Genomic DNA, 18,582 nt, shown 5'->3' on the forward strand with positions numbered 1-18,582 from the left:
TCACATTTACAGACTTGGGCTCCCCATATGCATGGACATGCACACACATGTGCACGTGCATTTGAGGGAGAGGCAAACCGGACAATCCCAGAAGGGAGTTGTCACTCATTAACACTTTACCTAACAATGTGTGTTTTTCCTGTTTAGCCTTTATAAACTGCGTTGAGACTGCTTTTCATATCCAGTCTTATGTGGTAGCACTTCTGATTGGGCAGCAATTAACTAAAGTAAGAATTTACCTAATGGAACTAGCTCCCTTCCTTGAAGTTCCCTGAGAGCAGAAATGCTTCCATGGTAGCCTCGGTGCCTATGGGCACAGGACCTGAACTTAGAATAATGCCCAATAAATGTTGCTCTTAAAGTAGAAAGAACTGAGTGAGAAAGAGTGAAGTTAAGAAAGAGATGAAGTGAGGGGCAAGCTTTCTTATTCATTCATTGCTCAGCGACTTGCCTCAAACCCTACAGCCTCCAGTATTTGCATTCATCCTTTTTATACTTGAACTTCTCTTCGATGACCATGTTTCTATTTCTTTGTCATTTTGAAAGGGATGGATTTGAACCCACGTTTTCTGAGCCAGAATGACAAATTCTGCCTTTCCTGCCTTACTAGATAAATATTCAACCACAAACCTCTGATAACTCCCCCGGTTTGACTCTAAATAGTTATCATGAAGTAATTACAGATGCTTTCTCCTGTTGTGTGGAATAATTGCCTCATCTGTCCCCACCCCTGAACTTATTCACTAAGCTTTAATCATCACAAAAAATGTATTTATGCAAGGAAACAGCAAGTTATTCACTCAGCTCATTTTACTCACCATTGTCTTCTGATTTCTTCACACTACTTAATTTAGCACGTCAAGGTGAACGATTAGTTTATCTCACCTTGACACGGCTAGAGTCCACTGACAAAACACATTTGTGACATTCTTGTTTGTCTTTTTCCTCTCTAGTAATAGCTATCTCCTGAATTACTTATTGTTGGTTGATATTTCCAAGCCAGAATAAGTATGTGACCAGCAGATAAATCTGGTTGATAATAAATCAGAACAAATAAGGGCATCAAAGAAAATGCCATCTCTCAGGACCACTAGCCACGATAAGTGATTGTTTCAGATCAACATATGCTTCTAACTCCTCCCAGATGATAAGAAAAGCCCAATTAACACCCGCAGTTTAAAAAGCTGCAACTTTTTATTTATCTAAGACTCTACTGCTAAAAACCTTGCCAGATTTACAATTCTAAAGACAACAGCTTTTTGTAAATGTGTTTTATTTGCAGTTATATTATCTATAGTTAAATCAGTTCATTAAAAACAGAGTTGTAAACTATCTCCCAAACTGCCATGTTTGAGTGTTTAAAGCAAAAAAATGATTAAATCATATTCTTACACTGCATTTGGGTAGAACTGTGAAGTCGTCTAGTATACAAAATAATGTCCTTATATAGGAAATCCTTTCTTAATTAAGATAGAGGTTAGGACCGTGTAATCTTGTACTGCACATTTAGTCACTCAACCTAGAATTAAATGTGCATTGTCCCTAAGCACTTCACCAGGGGAGCGTTCGCTACACTTAACTTCTTGAGTTGTTACCTATCCAGGTCTCAGAGAAAATGAGCAACAGTATAAAAATCAGTGGAAAAAGTGACACCTTCTAAAACACAGAAACAATCATGTAACACGCTATAGGTGCAAAGCCGCCGGTCTGGGTGAAAGCAGGCTGCATTTTGCCTTTTGAATTGTATTATTTCTTACTTGGCGTCATTCTTTTCACAAGAAAGCTAGGGTTTTTTTCTTTTTTTTTTTTTAATAAGAGCTGAAAAGATCCTAGAGTTTCCACGAGGCTCTGCTGTGGAAAGAGTCCTGTGAGTGAGGGCTCACGGGCGGAGAAGGAGCTCTGGACCCAGAGCCAGAGGCCTGGCTCCCAAGCGCAGCCCTGCTCCACGAATTGTGTGATTTGGGTTTGCCTCTTAACCACTCTCTACCTTTCTGTCTTCATTGTTAAAATCGGAATACTAATAGCTGTCCTGCCTGCATAGTTGTTATGAGGATCAGATGAATTAATAAATGTGAGAGGGCTTTGGAAAAGTTAAAAGTGCCCTTCGAGCGTTAGTTATTCTTATTTGGCTTTCATATTCTTCGAAAATCCCATTTATAATAAGGCTCTCCTGGAGAAGTAGCTGTTTACTGAAATCCCATGAAAGCTTTGTCTTTGTATTATCTCTTATGGGTTCCCTGGGAAGTTCAGCAAATAAGTCTCTGTTCCCTACTGCACCGTGCGTACCTTGCCCAAAGCGATTCCAGGACCTGCCTTTGCGCTGCACATGGTCAGATCGTTGAAGATCGGCGCTATGGCAATGAGATTAAAAATACATATACTATTTATACAGTGTTTTTCTAATTACAAAGGTAATACACTTTCTTAATAGAACATTCTGAAATGACAGGAACTCACAAAGAAAGAAAAAAATGTAAATTACTTCCAATCCTACTACCTAAATGCAAACATCGTTAATATTTTGACGTGTGTCCTTCAGGCCTCTTTCCATGTATCTATGATACACGATGTGTATTTGTAAATAGACAGGTTGCTATGAACTGGTTGTTTGCCAGCACTCTCAACACCCCCCCATTCATATGCTGAAGCCTTAACTCTCAATGTGACTGTGTTTGGAAACAGGGCCTTCAGGAGGTAATTAAGGTTAAATGATGTCATAAGGTTAAATGATGTCAAGGATGGTGCCCTGATCCAATAGGATTAATACTCTTATAAGAAGAGGCACCAGAGAGTTTCTTCTCTCTTTCTCTCTGTCTCTCTGTCTCTCTCTCTCTCCCATGTAAGGACACAGAGAGAAGGCAATTGCTTTCCACAAGCCAGGAAGAAACTTCTCACCAGGAACTAAATTGGCTGGTACCTTGATCTTGGTCTTTTCAGCATCCAGAACTGTGGGAAATAAATTCCTGTTGTTTAAGCCACCCAGTCTATGGTATTCTGTTTTGAGAGCCTGAACAGACTAATAACAGGTGTATCATACCCTGCTATGTCATTTGTGTTTTTTTCGCTTAGTATATGATGAACATTTCTCCATGCATTAACTATTCTACAATGTGATTTTAATGTCTTTAAAATATGACAAAACATAGATGCAACCTAAATTTTTAACAATCTCCTATTGCTGGACATTTTGATGGTTTTCAATTTTTTATTATTATAAGTAATGCAGTAATGAGTATCCTTGGATTTACCTTTTTGTGTAGCTCTCATTCCTCAACACAGAATTGATCAGAAAGAATGAATATTTTTAAAGTTCTTGATATATGTATTAAAATATCTTCCAGAAAGACTGTATCAATTTACCCTCCTATTGATAGTTATTTGAGGATGTTTATTTTCAAGAACTCCCACCAAAAATAGTTACTATCATTGTAAAATGGCATTTGTTGATTTGCAGGCAAACAGTTCTCTCCTTCCTATTTTTTAATGTGTATTCTTTTTTTTTTTTTTTTTTTGCTGTACGCGGGCCTCTCACTGTTGTGGCCTCTCCCATTGCGGAGCACAGGCTCCATACGCGCAGGCTCAGCGGCCATGGCTCACAGGCCCAGCCGCTCTGCGGCATGTGGGATCTTCCCGGACCGGGGCACGAACCCGTGTCCACTGAATCGGCAGGCGGACTTTCAACCACTGTGCCACCAGGGAAGCCCTAATGTGTATACTTAATTACTAAACTAATGAATTTTGGGTTTGTTCTTTAGGGATAGGAAAGACTATCCCTCTTATCATATTGATATATTATGACTAGTAAATATTTTATTATTAAAATATTAATTTTTCAATATGTTAGACACTTTGTTTTATGACATACACTTTACCACAGGTAGAATACACTTAATGTAATCACCAGTCCTGCAGTTTCCAACATCATTTGCAAAACTTCACTGCTTTGCTATTCCTAATTCTCAGAAAACTCCAGAAATGTGGAATTTTATAGATTTTATGGAAGCTGGAATTTAAGTCTAAATTAGTCTTAAAAATCTTCTAGGAATCCTTAAGACAGAGGATTATGAAATGCTTCAAAGTAAATGATATGCTGGTAATGTGATATTAGGATCTTCAAAATAAGTAATTTTAATTGTATTACATGGGTGTTTTCTCCTATAAGCCTTAATTATCCACTGTTACTCTTCATTATGGCACATAGTAGATGCAAAATAAATATTTGTTAGATGATTGAATGAATTAATGGGGGAATCATCTACTAGTTTCCTGTTTCAAATAGAAGCAAATAAAGTCTAATTCTATTCTAAACCACTTTAAATCAATACCTATAATCCTATTCATTCCTATCCCCAATGTAATCCTCCTTCACATTCTCCTCTGTTATGATAAATTTTACTTTTTTTCTTCCGAGATCTCCTGAAAGACCACATTTCTAGAAATTTTTGAGTGGTTTAATGTTCAAGGAATTGTTTTTCTAATGCTCTAACTCAATGACCAAGTCTTTAGCTGAGTTTCAAAGTTAGCAAGGGATAAAATTAGGGAAAGTAGGATTCACAATTTCTCCAAGTCAGGTGGAGAATAAATGACATGTAAAGCCTCTATTTATTCTTTTGTTTAATCAGCAATTACCGTAGAAAATTTGCCCTAAACTGGCTTTGGAAAACCCATTGTTTTTTTTTTCGGGTCATTACCCCAGGAAGCATTTTGATTTTTATTCTCTTTGACTGAGACCAACCTTGATCTACCCTCCACTCTTGTCCACTCCCAATGAAAATACCTTTTTTAAAAATTAGTGTCTATTTTATGTTCGTTTGCAAAGAGGCAGTTGCTGAGAGATCTGTCATAACATTTTTGATACAGTTAAAAAAGAGTTAAAAGAAATTTTCCTCAAAAAGACCAGTACAAAAGTACTCCTACATGTACTAGGCTTTCGAATGCCTCAAATATTTTCATGAATGAAAGCCCTCTTGGTTATTTTCATTATAGGAGAAATTCTTTTATGGAAAATTCAAACCAACAAAGGAAGCTCAGATAGCAGTTCTAACATTTTTCAGCAGAGTTGACCAAACATGAGTCCTAAATTGACGTATTATGAACACAATAAATAAGGTTTTAAAGGCTGACTAACACTGCAAAGCTTTTTGAAACAGACTTGTCCTTTATGTATCTATCTTTCTGGGAGTTCATGGATCATGGGAGGACATGGAATTTGAAGGCCTCTGGTTATTCTTACAATAGCCACGGCTAACGGACAGCTGGGCCACGAGGGTCAGTTACTTCCTGTAGAATTATCTGTGATGAATTGTCCTTGTTGCCAGCTTGGAAGTGGAGGAGCTCTTCAATTGCCTGACCAGGCAGAGTTATTGAAAGACTGCACCGGCATTGTGAAAGGTTAATTGCTGATGGATAAACAATTCAACTCAAACAATTTCTGTTGAATTTCTACTTTGTACAAGGCACAAAGATGGCAGTGTTGGAAGCTGTGGCACAGGCAGTGATGGAGCTGGAGGCGGAAGTGGGGGTGAGGAGGGTGTGTTTCTGAGGGGAGAGGGTTACAAAGGGGAATGACCTAGTCCCTGTCCTCAAGTGTGGAAGTGCTGTAATGGAGGCGCAGATAAGGGCTATGGGAGCAAAGAGGCAGGAGACATCCTTTCTAAAGATGGGGAAAGGGTATGGCTCATCCAGGAGGAGCCTGATTGTTCTAGTCTCAGGTTATAAGAGATGAAAAGTAAACTCCTTACAGTGGGTCAAGAGGCAGAGGGCAGTTTTAGGAAGAAGTGTTTTGTAGGTGACCGAAGGATATAACTCAGACTGACTAAGGATTAATCAGTGGGGGAGAGAGAGACAGAGAGACAGAGAGAAAGAGAGAGAGGGAGAGAGAGAGAGAGAAGGAGGGAGAGACAGACAGAGAGAGAGGGAGAGACAGAGAGAGGGAGAGACAGAGAGAGGGAAGGAGAAGTCTCATTATAAAAGAACCAGAATCTGGAACCGCCCAAGGCATTCAGTGAGACATAACTCCTTTCAGGTTCTTATCTGTAATAATCTAGCTACATATGGAACGTTTGTTCCATCTCCAGAGTGCAAGCTCCATGGAGGCAGCCAATTCATCAGTTTCATTCATTGCCCCCCAAAGGACACTGGGTACCTATAAGCACATAAAAATATGAGCAGAAAGAATATATAAAAGTATGTAATGAATGACTTACAGAACTAGTGATGAGGCCTGTGTTCCAGAAGGTGGGGTTTGAGGAAATGCCCCCAACCCCAGTATCAGTTGGTAGCATATATCTGTAAATAGCAAATGGTGAGAAATGTGTAGGATACAAGATATTGATTAGAAAAATTTTTTTATTCCTCTGGAATTGGCATCTAGGACCCAATACTGACACTGAAGAGGAATCAATTACCCTATATTATAAAGACAGCAGAAAACAGAAACAAACACCTCTTTAGAGCTTATTAAGAGTTGGCCAAACCAACATTATAAATCAACTATACTTCAATAAATTTTTTTTTAAATTCATGCAAAAAAGAAAGAGTTGGCCAGAGAGGCCAACAAGGATGGGGGATTCAAAGGGATCACTGGAGTCAAAAGTCATCAACTGAGTGCGGAGCGCCCTGGGGGGTCTTCTCTCTCGTTCGTCCTCCCTGCCAGCCCTCAACTCCTCTGCCCAGTTAGGAGGATGGCTTTGAGACAATTACTTGTAGAGACTGGTTGAACATGTACTATGCAGCCTACTACTCTGGACTCCTTTTTAAGTAGAAAGAAAAGAGAGGGATGGCCGAGTGGAGAGAGGACCAGAGCCAAGTGGGCTGACTCCCACCTTTTGGGGAGGCAAGGATGGCTGCGTTTCCCTTGGATCAAGCAGATGCAGCAGCAGGTCAGCTGGGCTGAAGTCCAGAGTGAGAGGACACCAGCAACAGGAGGCAGTGGGACCTGTTCCGAGAGAGGAAGGTGGAGGGGGTATGGAAGAGATGGAGCCTAGAGGACCGCCAGGCAGTGTACTGTGTAGCGGGGCAGCGGGGCATCCCTCCAGGGCCCCCCAAAGAGCAAGAACCCGAATGTAGGAGACCTGGAACAACTTCATCCCATGAGGGAGAGGCCATGTGGATACCTACCACCCAGAGAACCTCATGGCAGTCATTCTTGGCCAAGGAAGCAGAGACAGCAGTGAGAAGACCATGGTACATAAGAGATGTTTGTCCATTTCCACTATCCCCCTTTCTCTGCCAATCTACGGGAGGAGAAGGAAACCCAGTGGGAGAAGAAGCCAAGCCCCTCTATCAAAGGCCGGTGCTGGGAGGGAAGAATGGATGAACACTAACTTGGATATGAAACTAAAGATTTCAGTGAGAATGGACTCTATTCAGCTGAAAGCCACTGTTGAAGATGTTGTTATGGAATGATGAAAAAGGAGGATTTGGCAGAATACATTGGGTTGGCCAAAAAGTTCGTTCGGCTTTTTCCACAGCGTCTTCCGGGAAAACCAAAACGAAATTTTTGGCCAACCCAAGAGTTAAAGGCTTTGGTTTGGAGAGGGAAAAAGATTATGTTTCTTCTCCATCAACACCAGATGATTCAACAATTGTTTATAGGTATATTCATGGTCTTTCCTCACTGGGGAATCAGGTAGACTCTCATCTAGGAGGGAGTAGGTTGGTGTTGCTCTTCTAATGCTGGCCAGAAGCCTTACCTTTCAGTATCCTGATCCTGCTTCATCTGTTTGACACGTCAATGATTCATTCAATAAACACTTACTGAACACAGTTGTTATCCACAAAACGGTCAGCTATTGTTACACCTGGCATTCAGTAAATATTTGCTGAATTGAATAACAAAAACCAATAGCATTGGGGGCTCACTATGTGCCAAGTACTCTTGCAACTGCTTTATATTTATTTCCTTTCATCCTTCAATCACCCTAGGAAGAGGGTATTACCATCAACCCTAGTCTACTGATAAGGGAGCTGAAGTACAAAGAGTTTAGGTAACTTGCTCAGAGTCACCCTGTGATCAAAGTGGTGAAAACAAGTTAAGGAGATTCCCAGATCATGACATAAATTCTTGGTTTCTAGCGGGTTTTTTGTAAATGCTGTCTTATCTTTAACACCCTCTTTTCTGGCCAAAACCAGAATTGTTAGCAAACAACACCATCTTATATGAAAACACTTATTTTATACAGTTATGTACTGAAAATAGACAATTTCAAAAAGCACAATCAAGTAATCAAGGGAAACTCTTCTGCGATCACATACATTTTTTCCCCATAATTCTATAAAACATGTCATTTGCATCAAGGTCATTTTGTTATTTGCTTTTATTGGACACATGCAAATTTGGAAGATATCAAACCCTGCCAGCCTTGAATTGCATAATCACCGCAGCATTGATGTAAATATAGATCACTTAAAATATATCAAAGTAGGAATTCTAGGAAAAGTTTGATTGAGAAAAAAATATCATAGACATATATTTTTGGCTATGTTCACATCTACCTATGTAAATAACTGTCTACTCACATTCATGAATATTTAGTTCAGCAATATTTTAAATTTGGATCCCTACCTTTGAATGGAGCTAACACATTGCTCACTGACTAATTTAACTTAGAACAAATCTTTAGGCAAGTTGTCCACTGAAAACATTTTACCCAGCAAGCTAATCATTTCTTCCAGTTGTTTAAACAATACACAGTATTGAACAGTATTTCCTTCTAAGCCTCATCACTATTTTTTTTTTTTTTTTTTTTTTTTGCGGTATGCGGGCCTCTCACCGCTGTGGCCTCTCCCGTTGCAGAGCACAGGCTCCGGACGCGCAGGCTCAGCGGCCATGGCTCACGGGCCCAGCAGCTCCGCGGCATGTGGGATCTTCCCGGACCGGGGCACGAACCCGTGTCCCCAGCATCGGCAGGCGGACTCAACCACTGTGCCACAAGGGAAGCCCCCCTCATCTCTATTAAATGCACAGAAAAAGATTCAGTAAGCTGAGCCGTTAGAAGCTCAGCCTCTTGAGTTATGCCAACTTGGGATTTAAATCCTGACATGACCTAGTCAAGATATTTAAGCCGCCTAACCCTCAATGTCTCCATCTGTAAAATGGGATAATAATAGTACATACCTCCTAAGGCTGTCTGTAGTAACCATCAAATAAGACAATAGTTGTGAAGGGCTCAAAAGCTTAATGACTATACTGTTAATCTGTATTAAGAGAAATAAATTCCAGTCATGTTTATTAGTGACTCCCAACGAACACTTGGTAGATATTTACATTATCATTGTTGAATTGAATCAAAATTCAGAAGGGAAACTGTTTAGAGTCAAACAACATAGCTGTAGTATGAATTACTATTTAGTTTTCCCCCAGCACATGCAAAGATGGGTTGCATAGGACTCACACTAACAGCTTTTGAAAATGTGGGATTCTGGTACTTTGAAGGTTCTGAGTCACTCCGAAGGTCTGGTACGAGGCCAGGAATGCATATTTTTAAAAGGTCCCCACAGGGATTCTGATGGACAGCCAGCTTTGGGAACATTGCCCAAATGCACTTTCAATTCAATAAAAACAAATTTCCCCAGTACTTCTGTTTGGCCAGGTGAGCCCCCAGGGGAAGGAAACCTGATCCCACGAGGTCCCATATCATAGCATCTGCAAAAATGACCTTCTCAACTCTCTCAAACTTTGGCCAGTGTGAGGAGGTCCCAGAATTGCACCAGGGAAACCGTCGGGAAGGGGACCTGACCCTGAGCATCTTCCAAGGCACCAGTGCCCCCAACGCAGGGATCCATAACTCCTCTCAACCAGAGCTGGAACAAGAGGCGTGGAGTCACAAGAAAACAAAATTCTCTCATGTCCTCATTGGATTTCTGTTTTTGTATCTCTCTGTGCCATGTAGTACAAAGGTAGTCCATAAACACTCACTGACTAATTATTGCAAGCTTAGAAAGAGTCAGCCTCCCATTATATCAGTCCTTAAGGCACATCACCTATGGGATGTGAATTTAGCCAGTGAGGTTGAGTTAATTAATATGCCTCCCCACTGAATCCTATGAAAAACTGCATACATTTTATTTCCTGCCCCCCTGCATGTCTCCTCTTTTTCTAGTCATGTGTTTCAATCCCTTCTCACTTGTTTTACTCGTCTTTCCTGCTGTAACACCTTCAGGCATGCCATAAAGTCACATGTTATGGGATATAAATAACGGAAAAACATTAATCTCTGCGGTGGCAGGGAAGCTGTTGCCACTTTTTTTTTTTTTTTCCTGGAAACCTGCCTTTAATGTGACAGTATACTACAGCAGTTTGAAACATTTTCACAAAACATTTCTGAGTGAAGCCGGAAGGGGAGATGGGGAAGTTAAGATACTGCTGTGGCCTTCACACATCAGTTTATAACTTGCCTAAATATTTATTTGTCATCATGTCAACAGGGCTCAAACATGAGCCAATAATTCATTTCAATCCAGATCTGTATTCTCTGAAGTGTTCTTGGGGAAAAAAAGTTGCTCTATACTTCTAAACTTTTATTCCACTATCACTGGAGAAATACTAATTATTTACTTATTTAGGGCTTTCTTTTGGAAACTCTAACAAAGATGTAAATCGCAAGAGCAGGTAACATCTCTGTTTTTGCCCAGTGTTACATCTCCTATACTTAGCACAATGACTGGTCATGCTAGGTGCTTAAAAATATTTTTTTTTTTTTTAGTAAATGAAGAATTTCTTTAGAAAAGAGAGTTGGAAGACTCAAGATGACAGAGAAGCCTTTGGAAGACTATTTTGGCTCAAAGAGAACTCCAATTTTCCAGATGGGAAATTCTTTTCTACCAGCACACACTCACAAACTCACAGAAGCATAATGAGATGAAGAGGACAATATGGTTATTTGTCAAGGAAAGGAATTAAATGTCCTCTTTCTTTACCCATGATAACAAGGTGAGTATAGAAAACATACATGTGCTTCAAATAGAAGTTCCTGGAATGGCTCCCCATTTTTCCAAGGATGAAATCTTCTCAACTTAGCAAGGTTTATAAGGCCCTGAATGACTTTGACCCTGCTCATCTGTCTAGCTTCAATGTCACCGCCACCACCACCACTCCCTCACCAGTGTCCTGTATTCCAGACATGCTGAATTTCCTTCACATTCTTTTGCATATGGGCCTTGACATACGCTGTACCGTCTGCAGGGAACTTATTCCACCTCGTCACTAGCCAATTCCCTTTCATCCTTTGGGTGTCTGCTTATGTCATTTCCTCCAGGAAGTCGCCCAGCCCTTTGGGCTGTGTTCCCCTCCTATATTGATTCCTTATGGCATCCCCTACATTGCATTGTAATTGCTTGTTCTGTTGCCTCTACGGAGACTGTAGGCTCCGGCGGGCAGTGACCAAGCCTATGTTGTTCACTGTTGTTTCTTCAGCACTGAGCACAGTCCAACACATAGTCAATAAATAGTTCTTGAATGAATGAAGAAGAAGGGAAGGAAAGAAATCTGCAGCCTGAGCAAACAGAGAGGGACCATGCCAGAGGAGATATGGCAGGTACACTGAGTCAGCGTTGTCTTGGTTTTCCTGGCTCCCGGGAAATCTACTCAGTGGAATTCCAGAAGATGTGGAAAGGTCAACAGGGAAGCAACTGAGCCCAAAATTATGTTAGGGAAAGGAGAGGAAAAAAAGAGTAAATGATTGCTGATGAGGTTAATAGGTTCTGAAAAATCAAAGACTATTTGTAGTTAATACACTCATTACTAGCTATATATATGTTCTGAAGTGGTTCTTATTAAATGAAATTTTCACTTAATATCAGACAAAAACTCTTGTCCCATTTTTTTAGTTTTATCCTGACTTACGAGGAATATACCAGTCAAGATCATTCCATGCAACTATATCCAAGGAAATTAATAAAACATATAACTTGATTTGGGTGTGCAGAAACCATCAAAAAGAGAGTTTTTAATGAATTTTAAGCTTTGGGTTTCGAACACAGAACTCATTTAAGCCAAGAACTATCACCTTTGGTCTCTGCTATCTATAAGTCTTTCTTGAACGCTTACATGCTCAGAGTGATATCCCAACAAAAACCATTTGTTGGGCTTCCCTGGTGGCGCAGTGGTTGAGAGTCCGCCTGCCGATGCAGGGGACACGGTTTCGTGCCCCGGTCCGGGAAGATCCCACATGCTGCGGAGCGGCTGGGCGCGTGAGCCATGGCCGCTGAGCCTGCGCGTCCGGAGCCTGTGCTCTGCAACGGGAGAGGCCACAACAGTGAGAGGCCCGCGTATCGCAAAAAACAACAAAAACAAAAACAAAAAAACAAAAAAAACAACCATTTGTTATCCTAGTTTAAAAAGAAGGGGAAAATGGGAGTCATAGTTATGAAGATAACCCAAATCACCATGCATTTCCTGATTGGCTTAATTCTCTCACTCGAATACAATGCAGTGTTGAGTAGACCTACAAATTAGCTTTCAGTTCTACTGTACGAATGCAGTGGTCTGTGGGCCATAAAAGTGGCAGTGAGAGGTCTGACAAAGATTCTGGATACCCCAAACATTGGGGGGTCCTGTTTGACCTGACTTCTCCTCTCCTACCTGACCACAGTGATTTATTTATGTTTTACATTTGATGCAATTATTGAGGTATCCATTCTACATCTGTAAAAATGATAAAATTAAAAGTCAGTTTACAAATCAGTAAACAAAGATAGAAAAGTAATAAAATAAAAAACATGGATTAAAGAACAAGATCTTGGGTATTGAATTTACATTGCTCACAGCAACTCACTTTCCTTTAAAGTGACCTACTGGTCACTCTTTAAAAACTTTTTAGGTCTCTCCCTCTCTCTCTCTCTCCCCCCCACCCTTCTCATTCTCTATGATTGAAACATACTAATTTCAATCCAATAATAAAGTATTTTATTATACACTTGAAAAATTTTAAAAGAAACTTTCATTGTAGTTTTTTTTTTTTTTTTTTTTTTGCAGTACACGGGCCTCTCACTGCTGTGGCTTCTCCCGTTGCGGAGCACAGGCTCCAGACGCGCAGGCTCAGCGGCCATGGCTCACAGGCCTAGCCGCTGCGCGGCATGTGGGATCTTCCCGGACCAGGGCACGAACCCGTGTCCCCTGCATCGGCAGGTGGACTCCCAACCACTGCACCACCAGGGAAGCCCCCATTTCATTTTTTGGGTATTTGTTTAAAGCTGTTTTCTTTTTCCTCTTCACATTTATAGAAAACCAAGTTCCCTTTTTCAAAAAAAAAATAAAAATTAAATTGTATTTAATTCTTAAAAGTGTCTATTAAATTAGCATCACTCAAAATTAAAGTCAAAGCTAAAAGATAAATGATTACTTCATGCCAAGTTCAACAGCTACATAAAATATCAGGTATACAGCTATTATACAAGCATTTTTGTTTTAAATTCAATTAAAAACCTATAAAGCCTTTCTTTGGACATTTCCATTAAATTATTGCATTTATCCAACTAGAACAACAAACATGATTCTCATTTTAACTCCTGTTATTAAAATGTTTTTCTTATTTTCTTACTCTGACCAGAGTTTTTATTGGAATTTTGGTTCCCTCATTTTTCTATCTATAATGGGAAATTTTCTCATAATTAGTTTTGTACAATTATATTTAACTGTCTTACAATCTACCCATCTTATTTAAAACTCTTATGTAACCTGACTTTTTGATATTATAACCATTTTGTGTTTTCCTATCATATAATTGGTCAAGGGCTTTAAAATAAAAACTGATAAGAGATTAAAAGAAAAAAAGAAACCTGAAAAGAAGCATTAATTTAAAAAGGAAATCTATTTTTCTACAGTTTTCTATTTTATATCATCAACTGCTCATTAGAGGGAAAAAATATGTCCAATAATTCTTTTGAATACCACCAAGACACTTAGCACATTGATATCCAACTAACCCTCATTGATACACTATTCTAAGCATACTAGGCACTAACTAAATATTCTTTATCAGCCTATGATAATTTTCATCTATGGAGTAAGAGGTTGACCAATAAGATTTAATTCATATACAAATCACAAAGTTAAGACTCAAAAAAAATATGGAGTTTCAAGAAATTGAAGGATAGAATAAAAGCATGTATTTAAAAGATGCTAGGAATGCATTAAATGTCATACCTTTGAAATTACCTTGTTTCTTAATTAGAATTCTTCAAGCATATCAACTGAATTTGTCCTCACTGAGAACCACACCCTAGACAAATTCAAAGCATGGAGAGAAATTATTTTCTGGTTAATGGAGCATGTAAGTTTATTTTAATATTCAAGGTTATGATGGGTGAAATGTAAACTGAAAAGTTTTCCTTTTTATCACGGCTCATGGTATAATAGCAGTACTTACTTTATGAACTAAAAGTCCAATTACCATAAAACAAATGGAAGGTCATTATATTTTACTTGCCTTCTGTACGCAGTCTGTGAAATGTATTTCCTCACAACATAGCACACTGTAATACTTTGTGTTTGAAGTAAATCCTGGGACCCCAGCCTTATATTTCCTCATTACAAATTGCATGGGCTCTATTCCAGCAGCAACAACATAGTCTTCTTTTTTTGAGAAGAGGGAAGAATTTTGGTTTTATTTTTATTTATTTATTTCTTAACATCTTTATTGGAGTATAATTGCTTTACAGTGTGTGTTAGTTTCTGCTGTATAACAAAGTGAATCAGCTATACATATACATATATCCCCATATCTCCTCTCTCCTGTGTCTCCCTCCCACCCTCCCCATCCCACCCATCTAGGTGGACACTAAGCACCAAGCTGATCTCCCTGTGCTATGCGGCTGCTTCCCGCTAGCTATCTATTTTATATTTGGTAGTGTATATATGTCCATGACACTCTCTCACTTCGTCCCAGCTTCCCCTTCCCCCTCCCCATGTCCTCAAGTCCATTCTGTACATCTGCCTCTTTATTCCTGTCCTACCCCTGTTTCTGCAGAGCCTTTTTTTTTTTTTAGATTCCATGGTTTATCACCCCTGAAACAGAGTTTGCTTCATATGCCAATATTATCCTTTTACTTAATTGTTCTTGGTAACTGTATGTTTATTTCATTTGTATTTGCCTGTCTCCACCATCCAATTCTATTCATTTCTGCCATTTATGGAGTCTTTTGAAATCAACAATGTTAGAATTATTATGTGTTTCTATGAGGAAGAGTGAGAATACGTTGGTTGATGCTGCCACCGCCACAAACTCAACTGCCTGCAGAGCCCAGGCAAGTTACAGAAATGTGGAAAGATAACAGTGTTAGACAGGGAGCAGAGGCTGTGGAAACCCAAGCGTACCTGCCCAGCCTAGGGGCATTCAAACACAAAACTTCCCCCCTGCCAGTCCGATTTGGCCTTTTAGTCACTAGTTTGTCACCCCAGACACCCTCATTTCTTGCTCTGAGCCTGGGAGGTATGTTGGTGGTGACGGGGTGATTAGCTATATTTTATTGGTAAAGGAATTGAAACACAGAACAGTAACTTTACAAATGTCACACAGGAAAATCAGCTTCATGCACATGACTTATTCAAAGATAGGAGATTGCAAAAAGGTAAAAGAAAAAGCGTGACCTAAAACCTGGAAGTGAATGAGTAAACAATTTCTTTAAAGAAAAATATTTTCTAATATTTGGAAGCAGTTTTTGATATAGTAAATAAGCTTTAAAACCATAATTGGGACTTCCCTGGTGGCACAGTGGTTAAGAATCCACCTGACAATGCAGGGGACACAGGTTCGAGCCCTGGTCCGGGAAGACCCCACATGCCACGGAGCAACTAAGCCCGTGTACCACAACTACTGAGCCTGCGCTCTAGAGCCCGTGAGCCACAACTACTGAGCCCGCTTGCCCAACTACTGAAGCCCGTGTGCCTAGAGCCCGTGCTTTGCAACAAAGAGAAGCCACTGCAATGAGAAGTCCACACATCACAACAAAGAGTAGCCCCCCTCAGTAGCCCCCGCTCGCTGCAACTAGAGAAAGCCTACATGCAGCAACGAAGACCCAATACAGCCAAAAATAAATAAATAAAATAAATTTATTTTTTAAAAAGTGGTTGAGGTGGTAAATTTTTTTTAAAAAAACATAACTGAGTCAGTCCTTTTTCCTGTGATTTGAATACAAACCACACACACACACACACACACACTCATATATATTTTATGATTAAATTATAACTACCTTGGGAAATTTGGCATCTTGCCCTTCCTAAGGGCTTTTGACTAATATGTGAATTACCTTGATTTATAGAAAACCTAATTTTAAGGAGAGAATTGCTCCTTTCCTAGATGTCTTACAGGTTTTTATTTTTTTGTTTGCTTTTTAAGATTAAGATTTATTTACTGTTATTACCCTTAGCTTTGAAGGGAGAAGAAGGTTGGGTAACAGAGCCTAGAATCCACTTTTTAATGTGAATGTTTTGAAATTTTTATTCATTTCTACTACAAGCTGAGAAGTAGGCAAAGCATATTCTGCAAATCAAGCCCGTTAAAATTCCACTGCAAAGCGTGGACTTGACTGACTGCAAGTGGAGCTGTCAGCTCGTACAGGCGTCACTGTCAAAGGGCTGTGTCATCTGTCAGTGTCGGTTCCAGCTCACTGTTCCACATAGAGAGAATGCACTGTTGCCTCCCAATTGATAACACGCTGCCAGAAGCATGTTACTTTCTCATCCGTCTTCTTGTAGCTGTCAAAAATGGAATCCATTAATTAGCTCGTTCTTGTGAATTTTAGTTGTTCTAAAGACATGTAAATTTCAAAGAAAGACAAATAAAAATCCCAACCAAGATGCCCATAATGGCTCAAAAATCCCAAAGTGGCCCTTGTTGCTGACAGTAGTGGGTACTGACCAGCTAAGCTCTGCCTTAAGTGAATGTAATGATGTGGCTAGTTTCCCATCCCTTTTAATGAGAGCAAGCTTCCCAAGGGAGCAGACGGAATGTAGAGGTGGGTAGAGAAAAATGCGGGAGACGCCCTGAACATGGCTCTAACTAGTCAGGTAGTTTAACAAAACTTAGGGAGTTTGGTTGCTATTGCTACTGCATGATTACCTTTTTGTATTTTATTCCTCTCCAGTGGCTTTCGAAAATATTTGGATGGGCTTTATTTCCCTCATTTTGGGGGGGGGGGTCCCAAGAAGCCTAGGCAATTCTGTAAACTCCATATACTTTAGACAGGGTGCCTCATGTGTAATTCACTTCCACACCCCAATATACAGTATATCTACGAATTGAAGGAATATTCTATAAGAAACTGGAAACAAATACATTGAATAATCTTTCTGTCTGATAGAGTATATTGCAAAAATGAATATGTTTAGCTTAACCCAATTTCTTCTCTCTCTACCTTTTCAAGTCAGTGATAAAGGATTGCAGTGACACTAAATTATTTTATTCTACTCAATTCAGTAAGCATTTATTAAGTGGCTACTCTGTGTAACTCACCGTGCTAGATACTCTGGGAAATACAAAAATGATTCAAATACAGTCTTAGTTCTCTAGAAGCTCATGCTTTAGAGAAAGAGGCAAATGCATACACAAAGAGCCCTAATTCATGATAGACTGGAGGAAATATTAAACAAGGAGCCATGAGAGAAGAAAGAGAAATGTGCTCCATCCCAGGGGCTCTGAAAGGGAGGGACTGCCGGAGCGAGCAATGTCAGAGAAAGACTTTGAAGAATGGGCGGTCTACACATGGCTGTAAATGCTCAATTTTAAAGGATACACCATATATGGAGGAAAAACACACCAAAGGAGTGTGTTTGCAAACGACCAGGAAAATAGAACTTGCACAAGTGGAGGTGTTTGGGGAAGAGCTTTCCAGCAGGAGGGAGGGCTGGTCCAGTCCAGGGCAGGGAGGATTCTGGGACAGAGACATCCTTCTAGGCACTGTGCATTTTACCAAAGCCAACAAAGAAGGCACTCCTTTTGTGAAAAATGTACAGGGGAGTAGTTTACTGTGATTACACCCAAGGATTTGTAGTGTAAAGAAATGGTAAATATAACCAGAAGTATCTTTCTGAAATTTTTTTTCTTCTTTCCAGGTTTTCTTTCCAGTATAATATACAATAGAAAAGTAGGATCAGTAGAATGAACAAAAAATAAGATAAAAAATAATTTAGCAGAGTTTCTTTTTTAAGATCCTCAAAACATCTGGGGAATTCATGATTCTTTTCCCACAAACAGCACAATAGTTTGGGATGATGTTAAGGCCCAGGAGGGAAGGGACTTTGTTTTGCTCCTTGTTGAATCCCTACCACTCAGAAGAGTGCGTGGCTCATAATAGGAACTCCATTGGCATCTAAGTGCACTTGTCCCAAAACCTATCAACTGTAGCTCAGCCAAGTCTCAGAAGTGGAACAAACACAGCTCATCTTTCTGCTGCCCTCATACAGGAGGGATAACTTCAGTTTGAGATGAAATGTCACTAGAAGGACAATTGCTTTTTACTAGGGGTTTAAAATATGAACTTTTGTCAGTTAATTTGGTCACAGTTATTTCTTATGTTTTGAGTGAAACTGATTTAAAAGGGAACAAAACTTAAATGACCAGCAGAAAAATGAACTATCAA

The sequence above is a fragment of the Monodon monoceros genome, unplaced genomic scaffold (assembly GCF_005190385.1).
Source record: "Monodon monoceros isolate NGI ecotype Baffin Bay Population unplaced genomic scaffold, NGI_Narwhal_1 Super_Scaffold_15, whole genome shotgun sequence".
Classification (NCBI taxonomy): domain Eukaryota; kingdom Metazoa; phylum Chordata; class Mammalia; order Artiodactyla; family Monodontidae; genus Monodon; species Monodon monoceros.